A 22,469-nucleotide genomic window follows, 5' to 3' on the forward strand; every position below is an offset into this window, starting at 1 on the left:
TCCATTTATCTAGGAATTATTCCATATTAATGAATTTAATATTGTTCCATCAAACATAATAAAATATTTTGGATGGATGATAAGAACATCTTTGACTTCCCATATTGTACTCTAGTGATTATTTTTCATTTTTGATCTAATCCCACAAGGCTTTTGCAATAAGCGATTTGCTGATGAATACGTGATATATGAAACCATGCTACCTATCTCTTTTGGGATTGTGGAGCATGTACCATGCAAATAAACCCTATTTTCAATCCTTTTTGCAACTCCCTCCACCCACAATGAAAGGCCCATTCAAGATCCTAAATATCTTTTAAGATTATGGGTGGAATACCATGGTTGTAGGAGATTGAAATAGCTAGGATGGACAAGAGATAGAAGGTAATGGTGATGAGCCTCAATATTAAAACAAGAATGATGTAAATACGAAGGCTACAAATTTTAATTATCAACCTGGGGTTCATACAAACTTAAGGGGGATAAACATTGTTGGACATTCGATAAACCAATTCTCCCTGTGTGTTTCGCAACATGGAATAACCACCTCTCATGGATCCTTATCTTTGGATATGCAATTGTTGACTAACACTTGCGAGTGTTGGTCTAATGGAAATCATGATTCCCAACAAGTGGTATCAGAGCAACTACTAAAAACCAGAAATTCTAAAACAATGATGTAGTGAGATGATCTAAGTACCCAAATACTTAAGCTAATCACGTGAAAATGATATGGGGTGAATTTTTTTAGTAGGTTGGATTTTTTTAGGCTTCAATCCTAGTGGAAAAAACTTCAATGAAGTTCATTAACATAGTAGAAATTATTACTATTTTGCTACAGGATACTTCCATAAAGTCCAAAATTGTGAACTAGTTAACCAATCCAAGTAGCTCAATGATGCATATGACTTTGCATAACTATTATAAGGATGTATCATACCTGTAATTGCATAAATGACACAAAAAGCCATATATTTTAAACATTTAACCAATCAAACATATAGAAAATGAAGCATGAATATTAACTGCATAAATAGGAAATGTAAGAATAAGAAATGCAAGTGAACAAAACATTCAAAGAAGATAAATAATTTGTATAGCAAGGCTTTGAGGCTCTTGCAATATTCAAACCAAAGGATACTTAGATTCCTATGAAGGAAACCAAACCTTAGAAGCAGAAAATGGCATCAAACTTCATCATTAGAGTCAATGCAAGTACATCCCTACTAGAAATGAAATTAGAACTGCTAAATAACAAGGTTTCTTCACAAAAAGACTAAAAAATATATTCGCCTAGAGGATAATTCGAATTGGTACTTATAAAAAGTTGACGGGGAACCATCCTCAGAAGGAGGTAGATTTCCCCTCTAAAATCCCTCAAAAAGTGGATTTGGTTCCCAACAATACGAATCTTCATTAAAGAATGAGTTCTCACTTCTCCTATAGCAGAGAACACTCAGTTCTGGCTTCTCCTATAGTAGCGAACACATCTCTAGATTTTCTCAATTAGTGGAGCTCCAAAATTTGTCAATGATTTCATGATATTTAATTCATTTATTTGTCCATCTTGTGGTAGGGAACAAGTCCCTATATTATGTCATCTTCCAAATCTTAAGATTTTCCCAATATTCTCACAATATTATACAAAAATAAATAATATTAGGCACATAATAAGAAATTATCTCTAAACCTCCCTAAGAACTCATTAAAGCTAATAAAACATTATTAAGTGCAGAAGGAGGTATTGAATATACCCTTTAGGTGCCTAGGAAAGGTTATATCGACCTTAATTTGTATCCAATTTTGAGGCCCATCATATGCCCCCTGCTGAAAATGTTTCTCATACTGTGAGAAACCTACTCATATCCATTTCTTGTTGTTCTTAATGTATGCCTATAATGTATTTTCAGAAATCCCATGCTAATGTAGTTTTCCATGTTGAATGAAAGCTTGCATTCTCTTCCATTTCTTTCTTTACCTTTGGCTCAAGAAGTATTTATGCCTTTTTCCATCTTTCATTATGTTCCTTTCCTCAATTCCTTTTATTTGCTACAAAATTTGAAGTTTCTTGTGTAATAGTGTTTAGAGGAATAATAAATGTTCTTTTCATCATGCTAAGGAGAAGGGATATTTCACCTTACAGAAAAAAACACTTTATCCTTAACTATAACATGTTCATGACATAAATTCACTGATCTTTCTTACTCAGATTTAAAAATGTGGCATCTACACAATATACTTTTTAGAATTGAGAGATTTCTTCACGTTTTCATGCTAATTATTTGTGAGAAAATTTGTTCTTACCATTTCCCCAATGATTCCTTCCTCCTTCTTAGGGCTTGAGAGCAATTTTTTCCAGTGCCAAGCTTCGTATAACACCCTGTAACTTTCCTATAGAAGCCTATAACATTACTACAATACTGGTTTATAGACTTTATAGCTTCTTATGCAGTGAACTATTTCTTATTTCCTTTCTTGACGAGGCTCTTATAGCTATTGTGAGCGAAATTTTCCTTCCCGTAGCACTTCACCAGCTTTTTATAGCAACTTGTAGGATCGTGTAATAGCCTATCTATATCCTATAGAAGCCTATCTGTATCCTGCAGCAGTGCTTGTAGGATATTGTAGCAGTTGGTTTGCATGCTAAGAGGTGGTGGGTCTTCCATTTTACTTTTATTTTTACATATTCTTTTAAATATTCTTCACATTTTTTTAAACTACATTGCATGCAAAATTTTGAGTTAAGTGAGCTGGCCCCACCTATATTTTTTAATCTTTTTTCCCTTAATGATATTGCATGCAAAATAAACTTGGAGCACTTTGAGTTAACTGAGTTGTCCCCACCTACTTTTTTCACTCCACGATAACATCCCACCTTCTTAAGTCTTTTTTTACTTTTCTCTTTTATCTCCCACACGTGTGGGTGTCCTTTCGAGAAAGGTTAAGTGACCTGCTAGATAAGGAGGAGGCTTCTTGCTATTAATTTTGGCTATAATATACCTTTCCTTCTCACACTTTTAATTTCTCAAGCTAGAATACGTTTGAACAATGAGGTTAAAGAGTTGCATACCCGTGCCTTACCATGAGTGTTTTTTTGTGCAAGATGTTGTTGTAAATGTGGAAGATTCCTTTGATGATCCTGAAGTTGCATGTGATAATTTTCTAGAGGTCCTAGTTGGGATAGCCTTGTTTCTAGAGGTATTATAGGTCTTTTTGTTGTTGTTGTTGTTGCTTCACATCTCTTGTTCAGATGGCGGAAAAACTTCTACTGAGATGATCTCGATGTGAGTGTTGTAGCTAATGATTGACTAGTTGATGCTTGCATGGAATTTTTGAATAGGCATGAGCCTAATTTGGATGTCTTCTAAGATGTCATCTTCTTATTTCCATTTGTCCATGCATTTCTTTGCTAGAATTTTTTTTAGATGTTCCTTGTTGATTGAGGCTTCATAATTCAGGTTCTTCAAGACTAAGGTATTATTGTGGATCAGAAGTTGTTTCTTGTTGGAGAACAGGAATCCTTTAGAAACTTAAGATAAAAGGTGTAGTCCTCTAGTGTTTCCATGACGGTTTCCTTTTGAATCTGGTGCTCTAGCCAAGGTCCTAGAGGATTTGTGTAGAGTGCTACAAGACTTTATGTCTTCATTTAGCAGTCACACAAAACCTTCTAGGATCAAAATTTCCTTTAGGTGTTTCCTCAAAAAACATTAGTAATTCATGAATAAACTATTGATAGTGGTCAAATTCCTTTTCAATGGTGGAAGAGGTGGAAGAAGGTGCGAAAATGAGTGTTTTTTATGGACATAAGTGGGACTAAAGGTGGAGAAGATGTTAGGTGGTGTGTAAAATAAATTATGAGGCTACGGTGGCCCCCCACCCTTGTTCCTAAGTGGAAAGCACACAAATTTTACCTTCTTTTTCCACTCATCACAATCTTGTAGAAAATCCAGAAAATCCATGTAGCACTTTGTGTTAATCATGTAACAGTTGTGAGATAATCTTGTAAGATATTTGTTTAACACATATCTCTCAAAAATTAGTTTGGATTCACCTAGATAATTTTGAGCATGTTTCCATCATCCTTATGCATATCCCCATAAAACATCTTGGCTAGTGGATGTTGAATCTTGAAGAAAATGAAGAAGAGTCATAGGTGATGGCTCACAAATTCTCAAAAAATATTCACTGGAATTTGCTGAAACATTTTAAACATGTTATCATAATCCTTTTGCATCTCCCAATACAACAACTTGGACAATGGATCCATGGTTTTTGAGATGTGGTTAAAACAATTTTTGCCCTGTGTCTTTCTACAATTCTAGAATATCCTATAGCAACGCAAAACTTTCGTGTAGCAGCTATAGGACAGTGAGGAAAATGAATGAGAAATACATGGGAATGATGGGTGAATGTTGGAAATGGATGCAAGTGAAGAATTAACACAACCTTGGCCCTACTGGAGCATCTGGTCAAAGGAGGTGAAAACTCAAGTTTGACCTCCCTTGACTAGATTTCTGATCATCTTCTTCTTATGGTGCTAACTTATTATTGTTGATTGCACAAGTTGGAGAGAACCTACATGGAGAAAATAATATTTTTTTTATTTTTTTCAATTTTTTTTTCCTAGGCCTACTAACTACCTCAATGAGGTTTCTAACTAGTAGGTGTACATATGGGCCTCAGAGGAAGCTTTCACCAAGGGTGTTATTTCCTACTTTTTTGCTTCTTCTTCTTTTTCACTTTTTTTCCTCTTCTTTCCAACACATTGACTGCCTCATAGAGGTTTTCAATCAATGAGCCAATATCAAACGCCTCAAAGGGGGTTTTCACCTAATTTTTTTCCTTTTATTTCTTTTTTTCCCTATCCCACTTTAGTTGAAATATATATATATATATATATATATATATATATATATATATATATATATATATATATATATATATATATATATATATATATATATATATATATACTTCCAATGTAGCCATGTACATACCAGGATGGAAAATAAACTCATATGTAGGTTTGAAATATATGCTTTGATATATACTAGAATATGAGAGATCAGTTGCTTTGACTTTGATGATGCCAAATGCTATTGAAGAGAGTGGTGCTCCTACTTAGTGATTGTCAGGAACCAAAGTTCAATATAGTTTTGATGCCCTTGATTCATGTTCTTGTATGTATCATTTTGTATCTCTTTTTCTTCCATGCCATTCAAAAATTCTATTATTTTTCTATTAGTCCCTTGAACACATAAAGGATTTGATGATAAGAATATTGGGAATACTTCAATCTTAAGCTCCAATAGTTACTCTCCATCAAATGTGGTCCATGATTCTTTTGTAGCTTCATCTTCTTAATGTTGGTCTTCAATTGTAGCAGGAATTTTTTTTTTTCCAACATTCTTCAAAATCTAAGATGAAGATCAAGAGGATCTGTTTAGAAATTTTGTACGTCAACATTGTAAGTGGGTTTCATTTATTGTTTAGGTTTGACAATGGCCGTGGAGGTAGTGGAGTGGGAATGGATCTCTCAAATGGTTATGATTGTTGTGGAGGTGGATGGTATGGGTATAATTGAGTTTTGTATGGAGGATATTGAGGATGTTGAGAAAAATATGGATCAACCCATTAAGGACATTGGTGTTGATATGGTTGAAAAGGAGGAATGACATATTGGGGAGGACAAGACCATGAATATTGAGGGAAATATGGATAACCCCATTGGGAAGGATAAGACCATGGAGACTAAAGTGAGGTGTTAGGTGGATAGCAAGGTTGAATTTGTGAGTTATAGCTTGTATTGAAAGAGGAGGGGTAGTTCATATCTTGTTGATATGAGTTAACAAAGTAGGCTCCCCCACGCCTCCTTCCAATTTCTCAGCCACCTCTTCTCCTTCTACCTGCAACAATGGATGGGGATGTGCTTCTGATTAGACCACATGATTAAGCGGAGGGGTTTGTGGTATTGAAGATTTTTTTTTATATATAAAAAACTTGAGTGGGAATACAAATGCAATGAAAGGTGCCTAACGTAATTTTTTTTTTTTATTTTGTAGAAAATATGGATGCATAAAAGAAAGAAGGAATCGTTCATAGAACAAGAGAGTTCTTTCCTTGACACCTTCCTTGACAACGATGCCAGAATGTCATGAGCCCGAGTATTGCAACATGAATTCTGCAAATCCTAAGACTACAACCTTCAATTATCAACCCAGGGTTCCAACAAACTTAAAAGGGGTCAACATTGTATGTGCAACAAACACATTCCTCTTCCTAGCCTGACTCCCTTTGATGTAGGTAAAAGAAGGAAATGAAACAACTTCAAATGAGTAAAGATCTAGGTAAGATGCCAATCCTAAGTTGTAAAAGGTAAATAAAAATAAGCAAATCTATTCTACTTTTTCTAGAAAGTAAACGACATAAATAAAATCTATTACATTTATAAAAGTGTAAAGAAAAATGATAACAAGCAAGTTTAATCGTTCATGCTAGAAAGGAAATGCCATTAAAAAAATATATTGTATTTTTCAGGAAAGGAAATTATTAGATTACTTTTGCAGGAAGGAAATCGCACTTTGCTTAATGTAAATTGTGGAAAGACAATCCAAACTAATTGCAGAAATCAACATTCAAGAAGAGAGCAATGTAAAAGCTAAATGTCGACCTTACCAAGTATCAAATCAAACAAATTGGCCTACGACCATTCATAGGTTATAAATATTATTCTACGATGAATTTGGAGTGAATAAGAAGTTGAAAACAAACTGCTACAAGTTGCTACAAGATTGCTACAAGATGCATGTTTCTCGAGTTAACCTATCAAATTCCCAAGCTAATCAAAGAAAAACATGGCACCGTAAATTTTGTTATTAATTTCAATGTTCTTAGGATTCAATCCAAGTTAAATCAACTCAAGTGCTTCCTTATCTTGTGCTGAAATTCAACAAAAAAAAATTACTACTAAAAATCAGAATTTCTAGAACAATGAGCTAGTAAGATAATCTAAATACCTAAATACTAATTAAACATAAATATTACATAAACCATTTTTTAACAATATTAAAACTAGCATTTGCACCACATGTTGCAAAGAAAACGCCGTAAGGCAATGGTATAAGAAATAATAATATAGAAGAAATAGGTCAGCGTTTTGTGTAATTTTGTTTCTTTACTAGTGTTTCTTTTTTATCATAAACTGGGTAGCGAATTCCATATTTGAACACAGAGCCATGGTCACAACCTACACATGTACATCTTAACATGAACAACAGTAACAAAATGCAGAAATTCCATCTAAAAAGAATAAGTAGAAACTTGAAATTCTAGCTAGAATAAAGAGTAAACCTTGTTGGGCTACGTTTTTGGGCTGACTCTCCAATTGTGATACAACCCTAGCATTCACAGGCTGTTATAGAAAATGTCTGTGGCTCTCATAAGGACAAACAAGCCAAATATTGGTGAATATTGAAAAGAACCAAATGACGATATGGCCATTCTTGACTACATTTAAAATATAAGACAGTCATAAATAGAATAGAATCTGATAAAAAAGAATGACCAAAGTAAATGAATGAACTCAAAAACAGAACACCACTTGAGAAACATCAAAAGGCTCAATTCCTGTCCAAAGACAATACCACTAGAGAAAGATCCATAATCACTGCGTGAGCTACTACATTCGATGCTAACTGTTGTCATCTCTTTCTCAATATCAACACTAGCTAAGTTTGTTGCAGGCATCTCATCCCCACCAACATCAACAGATTCATCACCAGGGTCACAACCTACACATGTACATATGCTTACATGAACAACAGTAACGAAATGCATAAATTCCATCTAAAAAGAATAAATAGAAACTTAAAATTCTGGCTAGAATAAAGAGTAAACCTTGTTGAACTATGTTTGTGCGCTGACTCTCCAATTGTGATACAACCCTAGCATTCACAGGCTGCTACAGAAAATGTCAGTGGCTCTGGTAAGGAAAAACAAACCAAATATTGGTTAACATTGAAAAGAACCAAATGATGATATGACCATTCTTGACTACATTTAAAATATAAGACAGTCATAACACTAGGACAGCATATGGCACGATCAAGGCCAACAAAATTATCTTCAACTCTATACATCCCCAAAGAAACTATGGTTGCACTCAACTTATATACCAACTTCCATAAAAACATTATTTTGAGGTAAATTCCAGCAACACTACAACATGATGAACCCTCAATAATAAGTAGAAACTTGAAATTCTAGCTAGGATAAAGAGTAAACCTTGTTGGGCTACGTTTTTGGGCTGACTCTCCAATTGTGATACAACCCTAGCATTCACAAGCTGTTATAGAAAACGTCTGTGGCTCTCATAAGGACAAACAAGCCAAATATTGGTGAATATTGAAAAGAACCAAATGACGATATGGCCATTCTTGACTTGATGACTCGATAATATATCATTTTTCCCATCGATTTCTTTTTAATCGCACTAAATCCAAATTTGTTGTAAAATTTGGAGCTCAAAACATGGGTTTTTGTATAATTAGGACAAATAGAAGAAAACATGCATGGCTCTCATAGAAAAACCAAATATGTCTTAGTCGTGGATAAGACTGAAATTGTGATGGTCTATTACAAATGCCTTGATGGCCATTGTTCCTTTCAATTTTATGAATCTGCTGTGTTTTTATGAACAGAAAACAAAACCAGACCATGCCAAAACTGAGATGAATGAGAAGGATAATTATTGCAGACACCAGAGCAGATTTCGATGGCCATGATGGCATGTATGTTGATGCTTCTATATGTGCTGGGAGTGCCTTGATATCAACTGCAAAACGTTCTTGAACCTGCTTCAGCACATCCTCCTCTGATGAAGAAGCAGAAGAAACAAAGGTAATTGCAAGACCCTTTGTGCCAAACCGTCCAGTCCTTCCAACCCTGTGCAAATAAGTATCTGCAGACTCAGGCATGTCATAGTTGATAACAATCTAACTCTTTCAATGTCAATTCCCCTGCCTTATTAACATATATTCATGGTATGTACAAACTATCAAATCCCCAAATTAAGTACAATCATGTTTTCGTTCAGAGTTTTGTTAAAGAAGAATGCATAGAGGCACACAAATCTTTTTCTGGTTTGATAAAGGAATGGAGAAGAGACCCTAGTAAAGAAAAGGAAGAGTCTATTTTCTAGTATACCATTGCCTCTCTAAATTCACTTTTAACTATATTTTGTCATATTTTGTAGACTCTATGGCTTAAAGAATGCCTCACATTTTCCCCTAGACTAGGTCCCTCTCATCCAGAGAAATGCAAAAGGTATGATTTTCAATTGGGTCAAAATTTTATCAAATAATACTGCACAACATGTCCTCAATTTTTGAAAAGGCCAAACCACTACACATAACTCCCCTTTCTATATGTCTGGATATATAATGGATGCCATATGTCTTACTACTTCTTTTTAAACAATGGGTTGGAAATGGACACCTGTAAAGCCTCTTCTTATTCAAATTACCCTAGCCAATTATGGGAGGAAAATTATTATGAGCATTTCTACCAAATATTCCATAACGTCATCATTTGGTTTTATTAGTCCCTATTTGACAGGAAACCATCTAGAATGTCACAAGTCACCATGGATTTTCTCGAAAGAATTAGCTATTGGTATATTGAGGAAAACTTCACTTATATAAGAGTAATTGGTTGTCTCAGCCTACCTCACATTTTACCCCTTTATATATCAGGCCGACTTCTATGGAGAGAGGTGGATTATCAGAGAGTAGGAACTAAGATTACTCTTGAGTTAAAAAGGTCATCAAAAAGAGTATGTCTTGAATTCCAAATTTATATTGGCATTTATTCTCGTGTGAATTTTCAACACGCTAAAAGGAAAATATTCATTTTAATGCTTTGAATTTATCCACCATTCCTTTGAAACTTCATGATCCGCATAGAGAGATGAATGAGAAGGATATTTATTGCAGACACCAGAGCAAATTTCGATGGCCATGATGGCATGTATGTTGATGCTTCTATATGTGCTGGGAGTGCCTTGATATCAACTGCAAAACGTTCTTGAACCTGCTTCAGCACATCCTCCTCTGATGAAGAAGCAGAAGAAACAAAGGTAATTGCAAGACCCTTTGTGCCAAACCGTCCAGTCCTTCCAACCCTGTGCAAATAAGTATCTGCAGACTCAGGCATGTCATAGTTGATAATAATCTAACTCTTTCAATGTCAATTCCCCTGCCTTATTAACATATATTCATGGTATGTATAAACTATCAAATCCCCAAATTAAGTACGATCATGTTTTCGTTCAGAGTTTTGTTAAAGAAGAATGCATAGAGGCACACAAATCTTTGTCTGGTTTGATAAAGGAATGGAGAAGAGACCCTAGTAAAGAAAAGGAAGAGTCTATTTTCTAGTATACCATTGCCTCTCTAAATTCGCTTTTAACTATATTTTGTCATATTTTGTAGACTCTATGGCTTAAAGAATGCCTCACATTTTCCCCTAGACTAGGTCCCTCTCATCCAGAGAAATGCAAAAGGTATGATTTTCAATTGGGTCAAAATTTTATCAAATAATACTGCACAACATGTCCTCAATTTTTGAAAAGGCCAAACCACTACACATAACTCCCCTTTCTATATGTCTGGATATATAATGGATGCCATATGTCTTACTACTTATTTTTAAACAATGGGTTGGAAATGGACACCTGTAAAGCCTCTTCTTATTCAAATGACCATAGCCAATTATGGGAGGAAAATTATTATGAGCATTTCTACCAAATATTCCATAACGTCATCATTTGGTTTTATTAGTCCCTATTTGACAGGAAACCATCTAGAATGTCACAAGTCACCATGGATTTTCTCGAAAGAATTAGCTATTGGTATATTGAGGAAAACTTCACTTATATAAGAGTAATTGGTTGTCTCAGCCTACCTCACATTTTACCCCTTTATATATCAGGCCGACTTCTATGGAGAGAGGTGGATTATCAGAGAGTAGGAACCGAGATTACTCTTAAGTTAAAAAGGTCATCAAAAAGAGTATGTCTTGAATTCCAAATTTATATTGGCATTTATTCTCGTGTGAATTTTCAACACGCTAAAAGGAAAATATTCATTTTAATGCTTTGAATTTATCCACCATTCCTTTGAAACTTCATGATCCGCATAGAGAGATGAATGAGAAGGATAATTATTGCAGACACCAGAGCAGATTTCGATGGCCATGATGGCATGTATGTTGATGCTTCTATATGTGCTGGGAGTGCCTTGATATCAACTGCAAAACGTTCTTGAACCTGCTTCAACACATCCTCCTCTGATGAAGAAGCAGAAGAAACAAAGGTAATTGCAAGACCCTTTGTGCCAAACCGTCTAGTCCTTCCAACCCTGTGCAAATAAGTATCTGCAGACTCAGGCATGTCATAGTTGATAACAATCTAACTCTTTCAATGTCAATTCCCCTGCCTTATTAACATATATTCATGGTATGTATAAACTATCAAATCCCCAAATTAAGTACGATCATGTTTTCGTTCAGAGTTTTGTTAAAGAAGAATGCATAGAGGCACACAAATCTTTGTCTGGTTTGATAAAGGAATGGAGAAGAGACCCTAGTAAAGAAAAGGAAGAGTCTATTTTCTAGTATACCATTGCCTCTCTAAATTCGCTTTTAACTATATTTTGTCATATTTTGTAGACTCTATGGCTTAAAGAATGCCTCACATTTTCCCCTAGACTAGGTCCCTCTCATCCAGAGAAATGCAAAAGGTATGATTTTCAATTGGGTCAAAATTTTATCAAATAATACTGCACAACATGTCCTCAATTTTTGAAAAGGCCAAACCACTACACATAACTCCCCTTTCTATATGTCTGGATATATAATGGATGCCATATGTCTTACACATAATCTAATGGGACACAGGAATGACAAGTGGATTTTAGGGAAGTTCACTTTAGAGGGAAACACCTTACGGCGTAAATATCTAAATATTGTCTTCGAAATAATATAAAGGGAAAGTAAAAAGAAAAAAGAAGAAGCAAAAAGTCATTAAAATATCATCATTAAATCACATTATAAAATATTTAAAAGAAAATAAATATTTAATTCGAAATAATATAAAGGGCAAGTAAAAAGAAAAAAGAAGAAAGAAGCAGCAAAAAGTCATTAAAATATCATCATTAAATCACATTATCATATCAAACAGAAATTAAAGAGTTAAAAAAAAGAGATGATAAAAATTGAAATAAAAAAATAAAAAATTAAACCTATAAAACTTTAAAAACAAAATATTAACTAATTACACTACATATATAACAAAATTTTAAAATTTCTCTTGAATATATAAATTTATAAGAAAAATAAATTAAAAATACAATAATAATAATAAAGATTTACCACTTTACTTGGTTCCAACGTATTAACTAAAATTACTTTATCTTATCTAAGAATTTGTATTTCTTGGACATGAGGAAACATGTTAATAACCCCAAACCTAGAGATGTACCAATAATGAAACCCTAATCTTAGTTCAAGGGTCTCCAAGGTCCAGAACCAAAAATACCTTGAAAGTATTAACTAAAATTACTTCATCTTATCTAAGAATTTGTATTTCTAGGACATGAGGAAACATGTTAATAACCCCAAACCTAGAGATGTACCCAATAATGAAACCCTACTCTTAGTTCAAGGGTCTCCAAGGTTGAGAACCAAAAATACTTTTCGTTCAAGGGTCTCCAAGAATTTGGTTTTTTTGTTGAAAGGTCTAAAAACACTTACAATTCCCATCTGTCAAATCAGATACTCCGTCAAAATAATAACAATTTTCTGGCAGTTAAGTGAACGGTAAATCTAGTTTTGATATAATCAAAATATCATTAAAAATTTCTTGTAGTGTCTAAAATGTTTCCAAGCCCCTCATCAAATTGTACTTCCTCATTCCAAACCAAAAATTGACCATTCAGACGATCAACACATCTTTTACCTAAAATAGAATACTTTTGCACAAGCTAATTTTCACCACAATGCAATTTGATTTCTTCCCTATTTGAAATCAGAAAGAAAAAGACAGAAAGATCTTCGGATGATACCTTCACTGGTCATGGAACCCATTATCATCATGAACCTTTTAATACATGCTTGACATTCCTTTTTACGACCCTTGGGCATTAATTGGACACTAATTCCAAGAATCTTGAAAATATCAGCTAGAAACATTGTGAGTTAGTGGTGAAATAGTGGCATAAAATTAGGAGAGGATATAAAATTTCATTATCCAACACAATTGCACTAGCTGAATTTTACCAGCCACTGCAAACGGTGTTTTATATCTGAAAACACATCATTATCATGCCAGTAAACTATATATGCATTAGTATAATTTCTCTTTTTAGCTGCTGCTTTTTCTTCAGATATGGTAGTATGATTTGTTGGTTACATACCCTTTTTCAGTTTTGCAGTGACAAGTTAGTAATACCTCTCTGTCATCAAACGCTCATGCATTGTAGAAAACAAGAGCCTATAATTTCTTGAATTTATTCCTGCTTAGGCTAACCAAAGTGTTCTGGACAAGGGACTGATATAAAAAAGTCACAAAAAGCCAAAAATGACCCAGGGAATGTTACGCCATTAAAAGTGTTTTTGACCTGCTTCTTGGAGAGCAAACTCCATGGGATGACTTTAAAATCTGTTGATCCTATTACTTCACTATTAAAGCATCACGGCCTGGCCCAACACCAATATAATCGATTAGTATTCGAAGTAAACTCTCGATCCTTTCCACATAGAGGCAAGCAGTAGATGGTAAGTCTTGATAGCTTCTCACTTTAGATATATTAGCCTGCCATCCAGGCAGATCTTCATAAATAACCTGCATGTGACCAAGTTATATTAGAATTGGGTACCAGAGAAGAGAAAAATGCTTTTATCAAAATTTGAGTTTGAAATGAGAAACTTTCTCAAGGAAACAAGATTTCAAATAACCTTGACATGACATAATGTTAGAAACAAACTGCAAGGAAAAGGAATATGACATATGCAGAATATTATCTACAAAGATACAAATAAAACTATATATTGAGAGAGACTCAAACTGGTATAAAATTAACAGTTAGATCCATGAAATTTATTAGTCAAAAGAATGCAAAAATGTGTTGTCAAGAACAAATTGAGGGTCAAAGGTTCAAGAGGCAAAAATTATGGAGCCAAAGCCTTAATTCATACATATACAATGTAGAGTACTAAAATAGTGGATTTCTGATTTTTTAAAGGTAGAAATTGCAGCATAGCACTCGATATAATGATCATCGTAAATGAAGCTGTCTGATTAAACCTCACAAGGATGTGAAGCTTAAACAGACAACATCAGATAGGGATGCTCAGACTGCTCCAATGCGCTTTTCTGAATCTGCAACATGGTCACTTCTTTCGTATTTGTTTTGAAAAGGTGCTGATTACATATATCCTTGTGTCACCATCAACCTCACAACAGGAGGCATTTTCTTTTGTTATTATGGATGTCACTGCTCAATTGTGTCTTCGGATTCTCCAATTGCTGATTATGGATTTGAACCATATATGTATTCGTATAATCTAAAGATCAAAACACAGGCTTGTAGATGCCGGCCTGACATCTAATCACAGTATTTTTTCACTTATTATGCCTGACGTTCCCCTTTTTCAACTGTTATGCATCACAAAATGTTTTTCAAGATACTTGCAATACTCATACATAATAATTATAGAAGCATACTATTTTAAGTTGCCCGTTAAGTAATTGAGATCCATGGCTCTGAATTAAAAGGAAAGTACCTCTACTTTTTGTAGAAGGTCAAGGTCCGCAGGAAAAGATTTCAACACATTTCCATCAGGCCCTTTATAGGCTATCCCAAGCCTAATTCGAGATAACCCAGAAAGTATGTCAAGCTTTGTCAGATTAAGTGCTGAGAAACCATTGATTTGATAAGAATATTTAAGTGCAACCAGATCTAGCCAACCACAACGACGAGGCCGGCCAGTTGTGGTGCCATATTCATGTCCAGCTGATCGAAGATCTTCACCCGCTTCATCCAAGAGTTCTGTCAAGTAAGGACCTGAACCAACTCTTGTTGTGTACGCTTTAGCCTGCAGATCAAAACCGTGGTTAATCATCAGTAAATTTTTAAAACTTTCTTGATGAATCCAATTTTCATTAGAACTTTAACTTGCATGAATTTGCATATGCAAGTTAATAAAAAATCATCTCACATACCACACCAATCATATCACCAATATGTTTTGGAGCAATACCAAGTCCAGTACAGATTCCACCGGCAGATGGATTAGAAGAAGTGACAAATGGATAAGTTCCAAAATCGACATCTAACATGGTCGCCTGGCCGCCTTCAACCAAAATCTTCTTCCCGCCTCAAATCACTTACCCGAATACCATTCCGGATTGCCTTGCTTGCATAGCAAGGACCAATCCCTCTTTTTTTTCATTCCAATTAACGACCCTGCAAGTTCTGCTTCTCTCATCAATAGTTTGATGGAAATCAAATAGTAAATGAGCACGGTCAAAAATCAACAGACTTCCTTTGCAAGAAACTCCATTAGACTCACACCCTAAAACCATAATTTCTCCCTACAAAATAGACCATCCTCCCATCCTAGAACATACAAATCTGAGATTTTGTAGCAGTCTGCATTTCTGAGTTTGTGAGAAAAATCCAGAGCATAACGTTTTCAAAGATTCTGAATTTTCTATGTTTATCATAGTGATATATATATATATATATATATATATATATATATATATATATATTTGAGAACAATAATCAATTTCGAACATAATGTTTTCAGAGATCTGAATTTTCTATGTTTATGATTCACTCTCTCTCTCACACACACCCCATTTCCCCACATCCAGATCCTGACTTTTCAAAAACTCTGACAGATCCATCATTTCCATGCAACTTAGACCACTGTTTTTCTTTATGTGTTGGCTATTAGTTTGATTTTAATTTTGCGTTTCAAAGCTTAGGGCTCCAGCAGAAAACCATGGTTGATATTTTGATTTCAAATTTCAATAACTCATTTATAGAACTATTAGGCAGATTTATTCACGACACATGCACATAAGCCCAAGTGCAGATCTACTACTTACAGCAGGAGAGGACCAGCCTCTTCTTATTCAAATTACCATAGCCAATTATGGGAGGAAAATTATTATGAGCATTTCTACCAAATATTCCATAACGTCATCATTTGGTTTTATTAGTCCCTATTTGACAGGAAACCATCTAGAATGTCACAAGTCACCATGGATTTTCTCGAAAGAATTAGCTATTGGTATATTGAGGAAAACTTCACTTATATAAGAGTAATTGGTTGTCTCAGCCTACCTCACATTTTACCCCTTTATATATCAGGCCGACTTCTATGGAGAGAGGTGGATTATCAGAGAGTAGGAACCGAGATTACTCTTGAGTTAAAAAGGTCATCAAAAAGAGTATGTCTTGAATTCCAAATTTATATTGGCATTTATTCTCATGTGAATTTTCAACACGCTAAAAGGAAAATATTCATTTTAATGCTTTGAATTTATCCACCATTTCTTTGAAACTTCATGATCCGCATAGGGAGATGAATGAGAAGGATAATTATTGCAGACACCAGAGCAGATTTCGATGGCCATGATGGCATGTATGTTGATGCTTCTATATGTGCTGGGAGTGCCTTGATATCAACTGCAAAACGTTCTTGAACCTGCTTCAGCACATCCTCCTCTGATGAAGAAGCAGAAGAAACAAAGGTAATTGCAAGACCCTTTGTGCCAAACCGTCCAGTCCTTCCAACCCTGTGCAAATAAGTATCTGCAAACTCAGGCATGTCATAGTTGATAACAATCTAACTCTTTCAATGTCAATTCCCCTGCCTTATTAACATATATTCATGGTATGCATAAACTATCAAATCCCCAAATTAAGTACGATCATGTTTTCGTTCAGAGTTTTGTTAAAGAAGAATGCATAGAGGCACACAAATCTTTGTCTGGTTTGATAAAGGAATGGAGAAGAGACCCTAGTAAAGAAAAGGAAGAGTCTATTTTCTAGTATACCATTGCCTCTCTAAATTCGCTTTTAACTATATTTTGTCATATTTTGTAGACTCTATGGCTTAAAGAATGCCTCACATTTTCCCCTAGACTAGGTCCCTCTCATCCAGAGAAATGCAAAAGGTATGATTTTCAATTGGGTCAAAATTTTATCAAATAATACTGCACAACATGTCCTCAATTTTTGAAAAGGCCAAACCACTACACATAACTCCCCTTTCTATATGTCTGGATATATAATGGATGCCATATGTCTTACTACTTCTTTTTAAACAATGGGTTGGAAATGGACACCTGTAAAGCCTCTTCTTATTCAAATTACCATAGCCAATTATGGGAGGAAAATTATTATGAGCATTTCTACCAAATATTCCATAACGTCATCATTTGGTTTTATTAGTCCCTATTTGACAGGAAACCATCTAGAATGTCACAAGTCACCATGGATTTTCTCGAAAGAATTAGCTATTGGTATATTGAGGAAAACTTCACCTATATAAGAGTAATTGGTTGTCTCAGCCTACCTCACATTTTACCCCTTTATATATCAGGCCGACTTCTATGGAGAGAGGTGGATTATCAGAGAGTAGGAACCGAGATTACTCTTGAGTTAAAAAGGTCATCAAAAAGAGTATGTCTTGAATTCCAAATTTATATTGGCATTTATTCTCGTGTGAATTTTCAACACGCTAAAAGGAAAATATTCATTTTAATGCTTTGAATTTATCCACCATTCCTTTGAAACTTCATGATCCGCATAGAGTGATTGAAAAGGTTATTACTAATGTTGGTATTAAGAAATATTTGCATGAGGATTCCATGTATGATGATATATTTAAAGGAGCTTCTAGTTATCAAGAAGTGTCAAGAAGGGTGAAGGAGAAATCTCCAAGTTATTATTCAAATTTTATAGTTTTGAGAGATAATAGAGGTTTTTCATTACCATCAAGTCTACAACAAACAACAGGAGAACCAATTATGACAAAATCCTTCAGCCCTTCAGCTTAAGGCATCTCCCCTGAAAAATCAAATGTACAATAACTTCTCCTAAAAACCTACTAGTACAGGGAACTACTTCACAAAAAACCTCAAAACAAATAGTTCCTTTACAAAATTAATCACTTATAAAGAAAAGCAAAAAAGTTCCTTTTGATCTTCCTAAGCAAGATCCTCCTAAAAACATAATTTCTGAGAAGACTACGGGTAGTGAAACTATTGAGTATTCCCACATATTTGAAAGCATAACTTTAGAACCTATTAAATAGATAGGCAATGAACAAGCTGAGACAAATTTTCCTAACAAGGATACCAAGATGTGGCAGATGGAGTTATCTCTAGTGAACACTTCAGAAACTTCTCTCTCTGATCCTAATTTGATTGCTAAGACACTTATCAGTGTATTTCCTTCTTCTAAAAAGATTCCAGAACTTTCTCATGTGTCTCAATTTGAGATACAGGAAATGCATCCAATTGAAGTCTTCTATAGCCTTAAACAAAAATTTGTAGTGAAAAGAAGCAGAAAAAAGAGAAAGATAATTGAAACACAAGGATTGTCAATAACTAGTGCTTCAACAATATCCTTAGAAGTAGTTTTGAAAGGATCATCCACACCTGAGGAAGAATTTGAATAATTGGCTCAATATATAGGAGCTTATGCTAATGCTAACATATACAAGGAAGTAATGGTCAAGCAATTGATCAAACAAAAATATGATAAAAGTCATCATCTAGAATGGGATTGTGAACAGACTAAAGTTGAAATCAATTAGATTAAGAGTCAGTTCCAACTTGAAATGAAACAGAAGGAGACAGAGATGAAAGATTTGATGGAGCGAATAAAATTGTTTGAGGCTAATGTAATTGATCTCACCAAATTTAAGCATGAAGCCCAAAACATCAATCAGCTGCTATTTTTTTCAGAAGAAAAAACCATCATAGATTTATATTAAGAAAATATAAAGATTCTCAATACATAACATGATTTGAGGGTAGAAGAAAAGTCCAGAAAGTGATACTAAATGTAGAGACAGATTATCCGGATCATCCCAAACTAGAATAGAAACAAATACATAACCTCCTTGTCCAACTTTGATACAAGATCATTCAACCACCGAAGAAACAAAACCAGCAAAAGATTGCATGCTAATAGCTGCTATAGCACGCACAACAATTACTTTGTGATCATTTGGACAAAGTGCAAGCTACAAAGAAATAGGTTGATGTTTTCATAAATGATTTGATTATATCGAGAACGATTATGATGAAACAAAGTGAAAGCTTAATGATCTTTTGAAATGGCAAGGAGATTGTAAGAGACATTCTCCTAATTTTCCTACAATTAGTAAGGCACAAAAGTTTTCCAAGTGTGAAGAACAACAAACTTTTGGATTAAAAATGATGCAAATCTATTTTGACAAGCAATCAAAGAAAGCAGTGTGGCCTGAAAATCTTACTTGAATAATAGCTTCATTCTGAGCATGAGCTTGTTCGTTTTCTTAAAATTGCAATAAGAAATGTTAGTAAAAGCTCCAAACATTATCTTTTAAAGCTTGCATTCTTTTATAAGAATTCAACTAACCTGTTTCATCTTCTCCCTTTTTAGTTCCTGTTCCAGCCATTTCTGTTCCATCTCTTCTGTTCATTTCTTTCTTTCTTCTTAATTGCCTCTTTTTCCTTCAGCTTTGCTTGCTTGACCATTCTACCTCAATAAACAGAGACATGTTGGCAACATTGCATATCTTCAACTAATCGTACATATCTAGATTGCTAAATCTAACAACATCAATTTAAATTGGCTCGCAAATTGGTTCAATTCATACATATTTGATTGAGAATGTTACATCTGAATATGATTGAGAATGTTATAGCATAGTTTCTCATCTTTGCTCTGTCGCATAATTGCCGGCACTGGTTGCTTGACCTTTTCCATCTGTTGTTTCAACGATTTGCCGCAAAACATTTGCCCAGGCAACTACAAGAAAATACACCCCAAAGTGAATTTGTCCAGGCCATTTTTGCAGGACCGAAAGGCATCGGTGTAATTTCGACATTGCCATTCTCAATTGAATGATCTTCATCTTCTGCCGAATCGATAACATTATTGTCAGAGTTTTTCTCTATACAAAGCCCGGGAAACGAGTTGGATGGAGCCGAAACCTTCAGCTCAGGAACCACATGGGATTGGGGGCTGTCAATGAATGATGGGCTAATTGATCAAGGCTATTGGATTTGGTTGCCAGAATTATAGGAAAGAATTCAGCTTCGTGTGCATTCAATTCAATTATATCCTCATCCTGGTAGTCATTCATATTTTCTCGCTGCAGAGAACCCTCAAAGACTTCAATCGATTCTCTGTTTAAATGAGAAAGATTCCAACTGAAATAGCCCCCAATTTCTTTGGGGGATGCTGATGAACTTCTAGTGGAAATCCAGGGAGGCAAAGTTAAAGCACTGTGGGCGCTTGCAGGCACATGACCCCTTGATTCTTCTTCTGTCTGCACTGACTTACAAACCCTAGGCCATCTGAAAGGGGCAGAGTCTAGTTTCTCTTTGTGCAGTAACATGATTTTTAAATCAAATATTGCTTGATAATCTCAGATATGGCATTTGAATAAAATGGAGGATGGCAGTGGAATTGTGTATTTATGGTGTGCACAGGAAACTGCAACTGCAAACATTGAATATGTGTAGAGAAAAGCAGGGTTTCGCCCAATTAATGTTCTTGAAATCAAGGGGTGTTTCTTGATATTGGTGGCTCCACGGACCAAGCCGAGGCGCCTCCTCGCGTCTTTTACTTGAAGCCATTTTATCAGATCCTGCGCTGTGTTCCATTGCCCGGCCTCGGCCCCTCATCTCTCCGCCTCTTCGCCCGACCTGTGCAGCCTTCGGTTCTACCTGAAACCACTGCCTGAAAGTCCAACGAAGGCCACTTTGTATGAAAAATAAAGGTTCTTCCAGAGGTCTTCCTGGATGGCCCAGAGGCGTGAGATGGAGGTGGCCTTGGCTCGACTTTTCACCATCCTTCGGTTCTATTGTCCGTTGATCTGGAACCTGGTGATGAAGTTACCGCTGGATGAGTTAGCCACCATAAACGCGTGATAAGATGCATGCCCAACGCATACACCAACGGCCACACCTCTAAACTCGATTATTGAATCAACGGCTGGAGACACTCGTATCGTCTAACACTTCATCGGACGAAGCAGAGAGATGACACGAGGGCAAGGAGGAAAGTTTATCTCAGAGGGAACGCCTTACGGCATAATTATAATTACATAATAAATATTACATCATTCATTTTTGAACCATATTAAAATTTAAATGGTATAAATACAATGTAAACTAATTTAAACAACTTGCCATTTTTCAAGTCTACGATATCATAACGCGAATCTAAATTTCAAAAAAAATTAACTACACTAAAACATGTTATTTCATGTATATTTGTGATTATTATTATAATATTAAATAATACTTTTTAAAATAAATAATATCTATGAATGATTTAAATATAAAACACTATAAAAGGTTCATAAAAGTATGTCAATAGATAGCCTACATATAAACTCTGCAAGCTACTCTCCCATACTATCATGATCAGTTCCTAAATTTTAAAAACTCTTTTAATTGAATTACTTACCTATATTATCAATGAGTTACTCATTATAAATAATAATATTATTATTAACATACAAAAAAAAGTTATATTTTTTTTGGTTTACATATTTATCTGGCCAGGTTACAATATTTTGTATTTAAAAAAAAAAAGGGATGTATTTTGAAAATGTTTCCGATTTCTTATGGAGCTCGTCTTCAATACGAAAACACGAATTCATATCAACCGAAAGTATTCCCGAAATCTTCTAAGTACAAAATCAGGGATTAATGTGAATCGAGATTTGAGAACAAAATTTATGGGCAAGATTTAATACCTTGCCACACAGTCATGTACATTTACATTACCTCTGCATTAGCTTCCTAATTTCTGTACATCTCAGAATATATTTCTATGTATTTATCTTGAAGCTTTGTTTTCTCATCGGTTTAAGTCAATTCAACATCGGGGATGACATAAACAGTTTCGAGGTGTTGGAATCCAGAGGCACATCAAACAAAATAAACACACAGTAGAATTAATCATGCACAGTAAACACAGTTTTTAACGTGGTTCACCCAACCAATCTGGGCTACGTCCACCAAACATAGCATCAGGAATTTATTAATCAAATTGGAGATTACATAATGAAAACCTCATAAAACTCTCACCCTCTCAGCAAACCATCCGAATGGTTGCCTGTTATATAGTATAGAGAATCTAACAGCCTCATTAACTCCCTCACATCAA

General features: G+C 34.8%; 1 long non-coding RNA gene and 1 pseudogene across 2 annotated transcripts; both read right to left on the reverse strand.

Moving 5' to 3' along the window:
- Positions 1–13,350: 13,350 nt before the first annotated feature.
- On the reverse strand, positions 13,351–15,546 carry LOC149183237 (adenylosuccinate synthetase 2, chloroplastic-like; annotated as a pseudogene). The gene is made up of 3 exons (XR_016257676.1): positions 15,281–15,546; positions 14,842–15,153; positions 13,351–13,900 (listed from the first exon to the last, which is right to left on the reverse strand). The product of XR_016257676.1 is annotated as an adenylosuccinate synthetase 2, chloroplastic-like (transcript).
- Positions 15,547–15,907: 361 nt separating this feature from the next.
- On the reverse strand, positions 15,908–21,214 carry LOC149183238 (uncharacterized). Its single transcript, XR_016257677.1, has 3 exons — positions 19,945–21,214; positions 19,704–19,823; positions 15,908–16,867 (listed from the first exon to the last, which is right to left on the reverse strand). It is a non-coding gene; the product is annotated as an uncharacterized LOC149183238 (long non-coding RNA).
- Positions 21,215–22,469: the final 1,255 nt, after the last annotated feature.

This window comes from Pinus tabuliformis, chromosome 3_2, assembly GCF_031772625.1.
Source record: "Pinus tabuliformis cultivar Carrire ecotype Pingquan chromosome 3_2, CPIR1, whole genome shotgun sequence".
NCBI classification, from domain to species: Eukaryota; Viridiplantae; Streptophyta; class Pinopsida; order Pinales; family Pinaceae; genus Pinus; species Pinus tabuliformis.